The sequence below is a fragment of the Brachycentrus maculatus genome, unplaced genomic scaffold (genome assembly GCF_059751285.1).
Source record: "Brachycentrus maculatus isolate JH-2025_06_01 unplaced genomic scaffold, ASM5975128v1 h1tg000055l, whole genome shotgun sequence".
Taxonomy (NCBI): Eukaryota; Metazoa; Arthropoda; class Insecta; order Trichoptera; family Brachycentridae; genus Brachycentrus; species Brachycentrus maculatus.
In genome coordinates, this window is record NW_028280809.1 from 4,237,460 (window position 1) to 4,247,159 (window position 9,700).

Sequence of the window (9,700 nt, forward strand, 5' to 3'; positions counted from 1 at the left end):
CCTGCGCTCTCGAGGCCTGGGCAGGTGCTCTGAAGGATGGCTCATCCTGGTTTTTCTGTAGGGGTGTATTCCTTCCCTTAGCTGGGGGGGGTCTCGTTATTAGGCGCCAGACAATCGCCTTTCGTCCTCTTCCCGTTAGCTACAGTTTTCGCCAAAGGCTCTGACTGCATTACCAGGACCTACGACGGGGACGTGGGAAGAAGGGCTTGCTAGGGGTCTACGGTCACTAAGGGCCTGAAGGTTGGCTTTTCTCAGCATTTTTTAGGAATGTTCTGTCCAGCACAGAATATACCACTGAGGCCATTTCCCAGCCTTTAAGGTCCCTATATATATATTTATATATATATATATATATATATTTATATATATATATATATATATATATATATATATATATATATATATATATATATATATATATATATATATATATATATATATATATATATATATATATATATATATATATATATATATATATATATATATATATATATATATATATATATATATATATATATATATATATATATATATATATATATATATATATATATATATATATATATATATATATATATATATATATATATATATATATATATATATATATATATATATATATATATATATATATATATATATATATATATATATATATATATATATATATATATATATATATATATATATATATATATATATATATATATATATATGTACATATTTACATAAATATATGTACCAATTTTGAAATATTGTTCTTGAATCACTAGAACTTCACTATATTGCATATTCTTCTTCATCTTTGATGAGATGTCAAAATTAATATAAAATATAACTCCTTTTATCGAAGATCATCCAGATTTGTGAACAAGTATTTGGACACACTGAAAACGTTGTAAAATTTCATGTAAATAAAGGCTATTTATATTAAATATCGTTCACGGCAGAGAAAGTTCATTTAACGACCGTTACACCTGGGACGTCGCGTCGCGTAATGTCGCCTCATCGATAAACTGACGCAATTTGTATTACGCGGATCCAATATTCCCCGGAATTACATCAGTTACGTGTATTCGGGTCATTACCGGAGTTTGAACCCGTGAGGAGAATTCGCTTACTGAATTACGCATTACGACCATCCTTATTGGAAATATCTGATGGAAAGGAGATACTAATAATAATACTAATAATAATCAAATTTAGAAAGGTGTGTTGAGATGGTTTGGACATGTAGAACGAATGAGTGACGAAAGAACTTTTGATAAATACCTTGTTTTCTTCAGGGATGGATAGGTTTCTATCCATCCCTGAATTAAATAATGTGCTTGTTTTAAACCGGTTGGAAAAAGGTGATTAAAAACAAAGTTTTTGTTATTATTAATTATTTTATACAACGTTCATATACAAACTCCTTTTGTCACTATCGTGTTTGAATTATTTACTGTCCAAGTGACTCTAAAATATAAATACAGCTTATGCAACACCATTAATCATGTTCCTACTTAGGCTCCAACTTTATAAGTTTTAAAGCCTAGTCCTACTTGTGAGTGGGTTTACTCTTTATGTTTAAAGTTACTATAATTTCATGTACTTCTTGAGAGAAAATTCTAGGCAATAACACCCGCGACTTTATCTTATTAGACTTTTGAATTGCTTTACTGGAAAATATTATGAGCTTTGGTATCAATTTTGTATGAAAACAAATTACTCTTGACGCCCTCGATTTTTTAAAAGTTGAAAGTATTTCAATATGTATTTGAGTAAGTTCAGATAAGCGGAGAAATGATCAATAACGAACGTGTTTTCGAAAAACATAAATCTTTGTTTTTCTCAAGTTTTCAAGCGGTGGAAGTGTCCTGAACAATTTTTTTAAGAATGAGAAGAAAAGAATTTGTAAGAAATTGAAGAATAATCTTGTCAAAAAATAATAGTTGGTCCATTACTCAAAGTAGAAATAATACAATTTATCCTCGTACCATTTCATCGCAATTGATTGACAAAAAATAAAAAATGTTGTTTTTATTTCAAGATAAAAAAATTTCCATCAAATACTGTCAAAATGACAAATCTATTGAAGATATTGTATCTAGAATTTAAGATATTTAAGTTAATGATTTTTTTTACGTTAGATGTATTTATTTTAATTTATCTGGAAATTATACAGCTTACACATTTTTTTTTAGTTAGATTGATAATATCTGCAATTAAATAATTCGACATATATGTTTTGAATTACATATTTGACGTACATTAAGAGAAAAAAAAGAAGAGAGGGTGTGTGTGTGTGTTTGATTTATTATTACTACAATTACAATGTGACAGGCGCCGTGGCGTAGTTGGATAGACGCTCGACTGCAAAACTGGCGATGAGGGTTCGCGAAATGAATTCATGAATGATTTTTTTTTCAATTGGTCTGGGTTTGGTGGTATATTTTTCACATTTACCATCCCTATCATTACTTTTCTACCTGCAGACAAGAATTTAAAAATGACGCTTTCCGGATTATTCCTTTTTTTAAATAAAAAATTATAAATAAAAACTACAAAAAAACTATATTTGTTTAGTTTAATACAAAAATTTACGAAAGGCGATAAAAATAAGTTGTGGCCGAAAACGGAGTGGATGTGCTGAAATGCTTTTAACCCTTGCTATTACGGTGGAAAGGTGGGCCACGCTAAACCCTTTTAATATATGGACTTTCGGATCTACCGGATTTACTGTTTCATCGCAACATCATGAAAAATTATTATCGTGCAATGGAGTCTTTATACAACGTTAAAGTATGAACTTGTAAGCTCTTAGAATCCAACACCGTGAAATCTAACTACAAAAGAAAAATGTAAAAACAACATATACAATGAAAGTAAGATATCAAATAATAATATGGTAATATTCACTTAATGGTGTTCAAATTAGTGGTATCTTTTTAAATTGGGTGAATTTTATTTTTCATTGGATATTATTATCCATTACAGGCCTAACACTTCGCGACAGAGTAAGAAACTCAGGTAAAAAAAAATCTGCGATGTTGAAGATGTTGTGCGATGGGGAAGAGAAAGAAGACGTTTCTGGAGAGATCATGTGAGAAGAGCGAGTTCGGATCGAGTGGTGAGGGTGGCAGCGGACAGCAGCATAGGCGGGATCAGACCCCCAGGAAGACCACCTAAACGATGAAAGAATAGCTGGTCTTCCACCTCCCAGGAGCGACCCGAGAATGACAGGACCTAGTCCTAAAAGAAGAAGAAGAAGAAGGATATTAAAGAACATTTATTCCGGTTTACAATGGAAAAGAAAGTGGTCTAAGTCACCTTCCTTGCTAGTTCAGCAGACTGTCAATCTTTTACCAAAAATTTCAATAACTTTTTTTCATAATTGTAGTTCAACTGATATTTGCTTGATGGTGTATCTTTAAGATGTTCAACAGTTTGAAGATTATTTGCATAACTTAAGTCATACAATTATCTTTATCATGCCACTGATTAATTATTGAAAAAAAACCGTCCTTACTTCATTAGGGTAAGAAGAAATAATGCATGTTAAAAAAAGAGCATTTAGAACCTAAAATCTAGTGGTGTAATGCAATCTCAGTAGAAAAAAGTGAAAAACAATTACAGATTGTTTATAAAATGAAACAACTTTGTTTTAACCATTTTTATTGGTACACTTTTTGCAACCGTTTTCGACAATAACCTTGTCAACATCAGGGTTTATGTACTTATTCTAAAACATTGAAGTACTCATTGTTAGGTTATAGTTAATTACCCTTCCCTTACGATACAAACAACTTCCACGAACTCCGTACACCATATGAAAATGAGAATCAAAACAAAGTTGTTTTATTTAATAATGTTTTTGTACCACAAAGTATCTGCGAAAAACCTTCAAGAAATTATAGAAAGGTTTATATAAATACCAAATGACAGGATATATATGAACAAATACGTATTTTATACATGAAATGAAAAAGTATTGAAAAATTTGATTCAGTAATTAAAATCATAAAAGAATAATAAACTTAAAATAATAAATATACATTTTCATCATAAGAAAATACAAAATGTTCTAAAAATATTTTTCAGACATTAGGCCCTATAAAAACCAATTTAACATCCTGTATAATTTAACCAAATAGCGTATCGTTTAGTCATTGATAACAGAATATATTATGATGTTTAAATAGACTTTATATTTTTTCTGAAAGGTTCTACCATTATCGGAGGAAAAGTAATGTTCATCGTTGGCTGGAGTTTGCTTTTCCAGCAACTACCCTTAGCTTCGCATTTCTTTCACATCGTGTTCAATCTTGCGTTAAATAAACTACAAAGATAAATTTCATTTCGAAAAAGACAAGTCGATGTAGCGTCAACGTTGAGCAGTTAAGTTTCTAAACTCCATTAAGAAAAAAGTTTCACGGATCTTGAGATATTGAAGGAAGAAGGAAACTTATATTAGTTGGAAACTTTATCATCTGAAGATTTTTAAATTCACATTTTTCATAGAAATTAAACTTTGAATTTCTTTTTCTACCTAGACACATCTTGACTATGCATATTTGAAAAATATATCTTTTCAGTCAAAATTTAAGTGTCCGTTTGTTTAAAATCTTAAATATCTTGAAATTATTAACCGATTGTTCTAAAAATTTTGATATTTTATGCGTCTGAATTAGCTGGTGTTTTTACGAAAAGCATGGTTTTTAAAACCATCCTTTTAACAGCTAACAAAGAATTTAACAATAACAATTTGTGTTTTTGCTTTTATTAAATGTAATATATATTTTTTACTACGTTGCCTAACTTACTAGGGCTATTTTGGGTGCTTTATCAAAAAAACTTATAAAACTCTAAAACAAAAACAACAAGAAAAATTAATTGACATAAACATTTTGTGAGATATACCTACCATAACATAAAGAGTAATTTTTTTTTCAGTTTATATTATGTGTTAGCTTCGTTATAGTTTTCGATATTGGAAGACGCAAATAAGTATTAATAATTTCTGAGTTCTCGGTAAATCCAATTATAACACCTTCCATATTCAGAACTTTATATGATAGGCTAACTTCCACCTTTCCATATAATATTATTCAAGTCTCTAGAACATCGTTCTATGAAATTGAACCTGCCCGCAAATCATGAATTTACTAACTTAATGAAATGTGCAAGAAAAATGCGTAGTAGAATTAAACTACCCGTTTCTTTGTAATTATATTTAAGCTACAAGTACTATTTATTATTAGTGTTCATTAACTAAACTACTCATTTAAAAAAATGCCTTTGCTACTTGTGCTAGTAGTAAGAAGTTTCCATTCCTCGTATTTTTTCCATATGTATTTTTATTATATATAACCTATCCAGAAATCTCCATTGTAGATTTTAACTACATATTTAAAAAATTAATAAAGCTACTAGTGCTTTTAGTTAGTAGTTTGTATTTTTCATATTTTTATTTATATATCTTATCTAGAAAAATGCGTGGTAGAATAAAACTACGTATTTTTCTATAATAACGAATGACCTGTGGTAGCACTAGTAACTTATATATTATTATATAATAATATAAGATACTAGTGCTACTAGTAATAAGTTTGTGTTCCCCATGTTTTCAACTCTTTTTAATTATAAATCACATTTTTATGTTCCTATTTTAAATCTAACTATTTCTATGTTTTACTAAAAAAATCATGAATTTCGAAAATTAACTTTTTTGCTTAGATTTATTTTATACCGAGTATGAATATGGTTTTCTAAAAAAGGCTTCTATTTTATAGATTCGTTTATTAAAAATTTAAATTTAAGTCCATGGGTATATTATGTGAAAGAGTTCAAAAAAATATTTTAAAGGCCAGTTTTGTTTATCATATAATTGAAATTGAAACTATCGCGGTTATCATTCGAAAATACACCACAATAAAACATTTTGGCGTAAATTTCATTTAATTTTTCAACGAATTATTACGAAAACAATTTTGATCGATCATCTTCATTTCTCAATATCGTCATAATCTTATTTGCATCAGGGACGTCATACACGACCCGAATGTTTACGCGACAGTTTAATGCCTTCGACGCCCTATACATTCCAATAGCCTCCGGAGGGCATGCGTTACGTCACGACGCAAGGTCAGCTGTCCTGGAACGTGCTTTCTTCTACACGTATACTGAAATTAACCTTGGATTGATTATCGTGTTACAAAACTGATACCACTGTCACGAAATGTCTCTTGTACATTACGTGACATCGCCATCAATACGCATCGTGGTCACTTAAGCAATGAGCGTCATTTTATCTGATCACATAATAATCGAAATTGAACAAGAAAGATACATCCACCATTTGTCGAATGAGGATGGGACATTGCTGTACGAGAGAGCACCTTGCGAGGATTGGTGTCTTTGACTTCCCCATTTGCGAGTGTCGTTTTGAAGAGGAAGACCTTAACCACATATTCTTTGTTTGCCCAATAAATGACCAAATGCCAACATTTTTTAAAACTCTGGTCCCATTTATTCCCCTCCCTACAGATATCCATCTCATCCTGGCGAGCAGAAACCCAATTATGTACAGATTTTTAGTTGTTTTTTTGAAATTGAGTGGAATAAATTTATGGTTTAATAATAAGTATATCATATTTTATAATTAAGAACAATATTCAATTAACTTGACATTGGCAAAAACAATGTATTTCATGTGCAACGCCATTCTATATTTTAAAAAAATAATCGAATTAAATGCTTTTAAATTGGACTATTCAGACTCATCGATGTTTACTTTATGTCATATTCAAATTACAGTATCAGCTATCGTCTATCCCAGTGATTGACAAACTAATAAGAGTTTGGCTGTTTGGTTATTAAGCCAAAGAGACAAATATATATTCCGAAGCGGGATTCTTCTACATCTTTAGCAAGAGTATTCTTTCATTAATTGATTCGGCAGTCACTTTGTGGTAAAATCTATCCAATTGTAATTAATGTTTTACTTACAACATTTTGAGTGTGTCCAAATACTTGTTCACAAAATCTGGATTATCTCCAATTACAGGAGTTATTTTCATATTATTTTTTGACATCTCATCAAAGATGAAGAAGGATATGGAAGAATAATAAAAGAATAATATAAGAGTTTCTGCTTAATAAAAAAACTTGAATTGGTGAATGTTACACGTGTGTAAAGTGATCACTCAAACCAGCCTATGACGGTCCTCAGCCCCGTAAATGCCCAGACTTTCATATTCTTCTTCATCTTTGATGAGATGTCAAAAAATAATGTTTTATTTAGTATAATACCACTATTTCTTAAAATCTACTGTGACACGTGTTTCCATGCATTCCGCATCATTTATACGGTGTTTGAAAATGAAGCGGAATACATCAAAACACGTGTTACAGTAGATTTTAAGAAATAGTGGTATTTACTATGTAAAGCATTAATTAAAAAATACTATTCTTGCCTTTTTTGGAGTTTTTGGTTAATGTGAACTCTTTAAATTTTAGTTTGTAATATGAATGTTAATTATAAATAAATAAATTGAATTGAATTGCATTGTAATTGTAATTAATACAACGACTTTTTTTTCTTAAGAGCTTAGAATTCTGTTTTCAATTCTAGTTCACATTTATTATAATTTTTGTGCTTAATTTAATTACGAGAACATGCAACAAAACTTGATTTTACACTTAATAAGGATTTAATTCATTGATAAAAACATATTTTGAAAGTAATGTATTCATATGAAAACTGCTTATTGCGAATAATGTCCTTGCATTTTCATTAAAAGTTTGATCAAGTCAGGTTTATATAATGATAATAATGTTGGATAGTTTATACACGCCTTTTTCGCAAAATACTACCTCAAGGGAGCTTACTCGTTGTCGTTATTTAAGCATATTTCCAGGTTCCCATTAATAAGACGATTTCTTAGTTTGCTTTTTATAAGGTTCATGCTTCGTAAACGTTATTCGCATGAACACGTAAAGTCTACGATCAAAAACAAAAAACAACAACGTCCGATTTTCCTCCAGTTTTTTTTTCAAATAAAAATCATATCTAGAGCCAGAAAACGATTACATATCTTTATTTTTAAATCTTATTTTTGTACTAAAATATAAACCACGGATTTTATTTTCAGATCTTAGTTTTTTCGTTTTATATTATTCATTTAATATTTCGAAAATATTTTACGACATAACATAACAATATTGATGATTGATATAAATTTACGAGTACATCAACCATTGTTTTCAAACTTCTACTGAACATTGAACTATTCAAAAAGAAATTTTGAGAAGCTGTCTAACGCAGATATTTGTGAAATAATAAACCCCTATACTGCCATTTTTTGGAATATCTTCCTCATTTTTTTTGGTATCAAACCAATATTTTTTTGAGCCCTTAATTTCTTACACTGTTTATATTAGATTTTTTATTTATTGAAAAATTTTTAAAAAGAAGTTAAATATTTCAAATTACTTTTAACTTATGTCGTAAATTTAAATCATCATATAAATTCGAAAAATGTTTTTTTGGTAAAAAATGTTCAAAACGATGATCTAAAAAATTCAATAATTTAGAAAAAAGAAAAAACATAAATTAAAATTACATCCTTATTTTCTCAAATTCGAATCCCTTATTTTCTCAAATTCGAATCATTAACAGGTACATTAAAAATATTACTTTATTTAAAACATTTTGAGTGTGTCCAAATACTTGTTAACAAGTCTGGATTATCTCTAATTAGGAGTTATTTTGTAAAATTATTTTTTGGCATCTCAACATTGATGAAGAAAATTTTCTTAAACATTAAGAAAAGATGTATTTGAACATATATTTTTTTAAAATAGTAGTTAAATGCTTGTAGCAGTGCGGAAACCTACATAAATAAATTTAAATCTATAAAAGGTAAATTTGATTTATTCTACTTTTTAAGTACCAATCTTCGCTCTTACAGGACCGACAAATTACAAATTAATGTCGTAACCTAAGAAAGTACTTAAAATTCTAGCCTGAGAGACAAATTCTTGACGCTGATAAGTAAGTATTAATTATTCATGAATTAACCAAATTAATTATGAATGTCCTAAATTATTAGACACTGGATATCATCCAATCTACGCAGAAAAAAACAAGTTAAACAAAAAGGTTCTTCATCTACGTTTTCATTATAGAAAAAAGTAGTTGATTAATGTCCAAGGAAAAATTATATCTAAGATTTCAACAAACTTCGTAACACTTCAAAGCCTGAGGATATAACTGAGATGAGTAGAATATTTCTTTTAATAATATAAAAACTACGTTTCCCATTATTGTAATTTTAGTGAAATACGCTTGGTTTTCTAATAACACGAATAACGCAAACACTTCCAAATCAATATCTTTACCTGTTCTATAATAAAAATGTGTATTTGATGAAATAAAACCCAGATAAGTTTTTTTATACAATTGTATTGTTGGAATAGTCAAACTTAAGGAATAATACGTGTGTATATATTATTTTGTAGCCATACTATTTGAATAGCCAATGTCATTTTGTATTGATAATTTAACTTAGCCTGCTCAAACAGGGAGATTAAAATTCCCTATACATGATTTTTTCTTCCAAAACTTTAGTATTATAAGAGCTACCAATTCGATACGATTTCCCTTTTTTTTATTTAAAATTTCCTTTTTTTATTTTTATAATTTCAAATCATT